Here is a 6,742-nt window from a genome sequence, read left to right on the forward strand (position 1 = left end):
TTGATATAGTACAACTGCGTTTTAGTACCATGTTAAAAAAAAAAATTAAAAATCGAAGATTACAGGAATAAGGTCGAAATATTTCAAGAATAAAGTTGAAATATTTCAACAGTAAAGTCAAAATTCTGAGAATAAAGTCAAAAGGTTTCGAGAATAAAGTCAAAATTACGAAAATTAACAATTAGCAATTACGAGATTATAAATAATAATTTGTGTATGCAAATGGCCCAGATTAGGAGCATTGATTGACATGAATATTGAATACAGCATTAATCACATGAATACAGTGATCTGTCCCACCACAGAGCATGAAAAACACATTGCAAGACACATTGTTTATATTTTGCTATAAAACTGACAGATTTTAAAGGAGAACTCCACTTCCAGAACAACAATTCACAAATACTTTACTCACCCTCTTGTCATCCAAGATGTTCATGTCTTTCTGTCTTCAGTCGTGAAGAAACTATGGTTTTTGAGGAAAGCATTTGAGGATTTTTCTCCATATAATGGACTTCATTGGTGCCCCGATTTTGTACCAAAATGTAGTTTAAATGCAGCTTCAAAGGGCTCTAAATGATCCCAGCTGAGGAAGAAGGGTCTTATCTAGCGAAACGATCGGTAATTGTTTTCGGAAAATAAAAATTTGTTTACTTTTTAAGCACAAAAGCCCGTACACAGGCTCTGGGATGCACGTCCACGACACTATGGTTTATTGAATCACGTCAAAAGGTCACACGGAATGCAGCCAGTACTACAGACCCAGTGTTTACAAAGTGAAGACACACTACAAACAAGACAGACTATAATGCTATAAGAAATGGAAAAGATTAATTCATAGTTTACCTGGGTCTTTAGTCTATGATTAGCTCATCTCACCTCTTATCTGACCAGTTTTCAGGTTTGAGTCATTCGTTCATCAGTTGACAGCCCCATAAGATGAACGAACGACTCGAAAAACCCAAAGACTCGAAACAGGTGAACTAATTCCAGTACAGAACCTAATAGGATGTTGCGCATGTGTGACTGAGCAAATCACTCCCGAGATGATTTGTTCTTCCCAAGTCACATTAAAGATTCGTTTAAAATGAATGTGCATCCCAGAGCCTGTGCTACACAAGCTTTTGTGCTTAAAAAGTATACAAATTTTTATTTTTTGAAAAAAATGACCAATCATTTCGCTGGGGGTGAGTAAATTATTTGTAAATTGTTGTTCTGGAAGTGTAGTTCTCCTTTAAAACCTTAGACTTTGTTTTACATCAAAAGTACAAAAAGCACAAAGTTGATTGCTATTATTGGGTGGTTAGCGCACTACAAATAGGCCTAATGAATGCAATCAAAGAGGTGAAATAGTATTTATTTTATTTATTACTGTCCCTGCAAGTATAACACATGGTGGTATTTTCAAAATTATTATAACTTTATTATAATTATAACATTTCGACTTTATTTCTTGAAACATTTAAAATTTATTCTTGTAATTTCGACATTATTCTCGAAACATTTTGACTTTATTTTCAAAATTTCAACCCAAAATATTATAACTTTGCTACAATTTCATTCTCGTAATTTCGACTTTATTCTCAGAACATTTAAAATGTATTCTTGTAATTTTGACATTATTCTTGAAACATTTAAACTTTATTCTCGTAATTTCAACTTTATTTTTAAACCATTTCAAATTTATTCTCATAATTTCTACTGTATTCCCGAAACATTTCAACTTTATTCTCGTAATTTTGACTTTATCACATTTCGACTTTATTTTCTAAAATTTATTTTCTAAAATTTTCTAAACTTAAATTCCTGTGATTAAATTCTTGTAATTTCTACTTTATTCTCGAAACAATTCAAATTTATTCTTGTAATTTTTACCCTGAGAAACTTACCCTGGCTGCAGCGTCATAACAAGCGACGGCATGTTTACATCCTGTCAGGATCTGCCATTTGTAAGCTCTTTCAGTAGCTGTGCTCTACTAAAAACCTTAAAGGCATCAGGGCTAAAGTGGAGAGAACAAAGACGCAGGTCTTGAGGAAGTTTCATTCATCTACATGCATCTTTCCATTCTTTTCTCTTCTTCTTATCGCTAGGAAAAGCAGTGAAGACTTGCATTGCTTCTCTTGTTGCCTTTTGACTGAAAATTACAACCAAAAGTCGCACAAAGTGGCATCGTATCAGTATTTTATTTTCTGAGTTGTGTTGTGGTAAGAATAGCAACAGTAGCTCACTGAGTGCAGCCATTTCACGTCACTGAAATAATGCCGCCCACATAGTCCAAAAGTCTTTTATGGATTTTCTACATATTTCACCAAGAAACATTATTTACATTATATTAACCCTTTCTTGAATTTAATGTTGTTTTATATGGTTTCATTAACTTTTCAGATGACTCAACTTACCCTTGTCCTTGGGCAGGACCAGCCTGATGTCATGTGTCAGTGTCATTTCCTGATGAAAGCAGTTGAGACACAAGATCTTCACTGAATATTCAGGCAAACCTACAATAATTTCTAATGATACCTGTTAAAACATTCTCCTGTATGTGGGTTTACACTGTGTTTTTCATCAGTGTGAAAGGGAAAGGTAAACTATCAAAAAACTCATGTTGTTCTATTGTTGTTCCATTGTTTTGCAAGCAGAATGTTTTTGTGATTATGGTTGCTGGTTGGCTGGCATCAAGAATTGTTGCTGTCATGCAAACTCTAAGTGCATCCAGTAGAAATAAATCTGTCGTGCTGCTGTCCTCTGAAAAGTTTTTCAAAGTCAGGACAGTAAAATAAGGTAGAAGTACCTCACTAGAGTCAATTTTAAAGAGTTAATCGAAATAATTGTCTGCTTAGCTTATGTATAAACTGTCAACATACCACCTCATCACTTCAAAACAAATGTTTTTGAACATTTACTCATTGCTGAACATTTTGTTGTTACTTTTTATTTTCACTACTAAGCAAAAGTTTGAAAGACATTTCTTCTGCTTACCAAGGCTGCATTTATTTGATTAAAAATAGAGTAAAACAGTAAAATTGTGAAATATTATTGCAATTTAAAAGAACTGTTTTCTGTATGATTATATTAAAAAATGTAATTTATTACTGTAATGCAGGAATAAGTAAATTAATATGTAAATTAATTTATTTTTCAAATCTAAAGTTGAAATTGGTATCTGACAACTTGCTACAGATGCGTAATAGTTATTTAAACATTAATATTATGTGGATGATTCTACAGCAGTTTCAAGCCATATTCCTAATAAATGTTTTTATTTTTTTAATATTTCATGTAACTCATATTTAATCCATTTCTGTATTGTTTTAGATCTTGTGAATGGTAGGTGGGATGAGCGGGTGATTGTGATGAAAGGAAACATTGTCACTCTGCAAACAGGAGCTACTCATCTACAAAACGATGCTGAAGTAATGTGGCTGTTTGAAAGTGGAGACCAAATGACCCGTATAGCACAGCTGTATAAAGGAACAGTTTTCACTCATTATGAACTGAAACTCTTCAACAGACTAAAGCTGGACCGTGAAACTGGATCACTGACGATCTGGAACATCAGCACCAGTGAAACTGGACTTTATGAAGTCACTATCAGTGGATTCATACTAGTGAGAAAATTTAAAGTTGATGTTTATGGTAAGATTTAAAGAGCATTCTATTTGTCATAACTATAAATAATGATCAGCATATAAAGTGTGTGTGTTTGTGTTTGTGTGTGTGTTTTAAAGAGCCAGTTTCTGTCCCTGTCATCACGACTGGCTCATCTGTGCCTCACCCAAATCAAAAACTCTGTTCTGTCCTCTGCTCTGTAAAAGGTGCGTCCATCTCATGGTATAAAGAGGCTGAAATGGTGAACCAGACCAGCAATCCAGATCTCAGCATGAACCTGAGTTTACTGTTAGACCTCCATTATAATGATTCTGGAAAGGTAATTGCAAAGATTCATAAAAAAACTCACTTCTGCTGTAAGTGAAGCTGGATCAAGAATGATTTGCACAAACATAGTGCAAATCACATGCGTTTATGTAGATCGGGGGGCGCATTCCCTTCACAAACAAACGTAATTCACTGCATCTTCAGCGGCTCAGATGTCGGGAGTAAATGACGACCACTATGTTCATTATTACATCCAACAACAGAACACCTCAATTGCTCAGGAGCCATTTTTGTGTACGTCCCCGCCTGCTCAGGCATCGAAACAATGGCGATCGGACTGTTACAGCTCATTCAGGGCGGGTCTAAGGTAAGACGACAGTGTCAATCAGACTATCGAGGGAGTGGCTTCTGTCGGCGCTAAGAATGGCTTGATTTGGAAACATGTAAGAACATGTAAGAGTGAACTTTGCATCCGATCCAACCCCTTTGGCTATTGTTGATTTCATGCCTGTCTTTCTTTCTTCTCTTTTAGATTGTCCGGAGCATTGTGGTGTCACTGAGGTTTTGATTCGATTGGCTCTGTCTTGTCTGGTGGGAATTGGCACTGTTGTCTTTCTGGTTGAGCACATCATGATGTGCTCCACTCAAGGAAGAGCTTCATCTGTTTGATAAAGACTTGCCATTATAGTTTTTAAGGTTATAAGCATAAAATAAAATGAAAATTAAAGGTCCAAACTATTTGTACTGTAAATCAGTTAAGCGCTGCAGGGATGATGTATTTTTGTAGGTGAAAAAATATGACCCTGAACCACAAAACCAGTCATAAGTAGCACGGGTATATTTGTAGCAATAGCCAAAAATACACTGTATAGGTCACTGTATAGGTCTGTATAGGTCAAAATGATCAAAAATCATTAGGATATTAAGTAAAGATCATGTTCCATGAAGATATTTTGTAAATTTCCTACTGTAAATGTATCAAAACTTAATTTTTGATTAGTAATATGCATTGCTAAGAACTTCATATGGACAACAAAGGTGATTTTCTGAGTATTTTGATTTTCTTTGCATTTTCAGATTCAGATCTCAGATTCCAGATTTTCAAATAGTTGTACAGTGTCTCGGCTTAACAAACCATACATGAATGGAAAGCGTATTTATTCAGCTTTCAGATGATGCATAAATCAATTTGAAAAAAATTGACCCTTATAACTGGTTTTGTGGTCCAGGGTCACAAATTAAGCAATTCTGTCAAGTCAGCACGTTTTAAATGGGTTTTTGATTAAATGTCTGAAATAAGGTCTGCGGTTAAAACAGGTTTTCTGTTTTAACAGAAAGAATTTTAAAGAATTTGCATTACATTTTTTTTTATTGAGCTTATTTTGTCTTCTGGAAAACAACTAGGTCTTCTGTAGGTTCAAAAGGGCAGTACTAAATGAAAAAGGCAAAATAAGAAAAATGTACACAATCATTTTGTTCAAAAGTTTACACCCCTGGCTCTTAATGCATTATGTTTCCTTCTGAAACGTCAGTGAGCGTGGTCATTTTTATAAATTCAGCTATTATTTTATCTTGTGAACTATGAAAACGTCTTTTATGTGAAATTATTCAGGTCAGTACAAAATAAAAAATAACATGTATTTTGTATGATCCCTCCTATTTTGGTGTAATAATGAACATTTTGCAGATTCTGCAGGGTGTGTGTAAACTTTTAACATAGACTGTATTTTCCTCAGTGCAGCTCCAAGGATGTTTTTAAAGTAAAGTTTAGTTTCAGTTTTTCAGTTGTCTTTTAATTCCTTTCTTTCCTTATCAGATGCATAACATTCCATTATCACATCACGTCAGACAGATTCTGTTGGACTGTAATGCAAGCTCATCCCATTTGTTTTCTACACTAATACTGTATTATAGTGCACTACTAAAATATTCTATATTTAGTTTCCACTTCTCCATTATCTAACATTAAAGTCTAACTGAGGCATCATTATCTTTTTGCTCATACAAGTTTGTAAGTCAATTGTTCTGCTCATAATTACATTAATAACAGGCGTTTTGAAGATCGTGAGTGTGAGTCCTGCTGTGCTGCGAGCACTTCTAGCCATTTAGGGGTTGTTTGACTTGGCAGAGTGACTGATGCGTTGGCTGGCATGACAGATTTACAGCAAATACGACTGAACTACTGCCAAAGGAAAACAGGAAGATGTCCAGGAGCTAAACGATCCTTCCAAAACAGATTCCAAGCTAGTTGTACTCACATATAAGATTTATGCAGCTGGAAATTGGATAATATCTGCTGATAAGAAACCCACAGGGGTCCAGCAGAACCATTTAAAGGGCTTGAAATAAAAAGACTGAGCTGCTGGACTTGCGTAAGTCACCCCGTCTCAGGTCAGTGACGCTTAATTAGATTGTTAGCTGAATTATTTCACTGTTTTCACCAGGCTGAATCTTCCCATGCAATCGGATCCAAACATCTGAGAACACTGAAATACAGTACTTGTTATAAAATGACTCTCACTATTGTAGTTTAGAATTATTTCTGAAATATCATGTGACACAGAAAACTGGAATAATGGTGTTGAAAATTCAGCTTTGACTCACAAAAATAAAAAACATTTTAAAATGCATCCAATTAGAAACTATTTTAAATTGTAATAACATTTCACAATTTTACTGTGTTTTTTTTATTTTTTATTTTGCAGTGAGAAGTTTACTGAATGTGATTCACATCCTCTATGAAACCCTCTTAGGTGGAAACAGGTTCCTCGTCTCCACATTCGTTTTCCCATTTACGCAAATCACCCTCCCTGAAATAGAAGTATCTAGAGATCTTCATGTCCGGTTATCTGCCATGTTTCCTCT

This window comes from Labeo rohita, chromosome 23 (assembly GCF_022985175.1).
Source record: "Labeo rohita strain BAU-BD-2019 chromosome 23, IGBB_LRoh.1.0, whole genome shotgun sequence".
Lineage (NCBI taxonomy): Eukaryota > Metazoa > Chordata > Actinopteri > Cypriniformes > Cyprinidae > Labeo > Labeo rohita.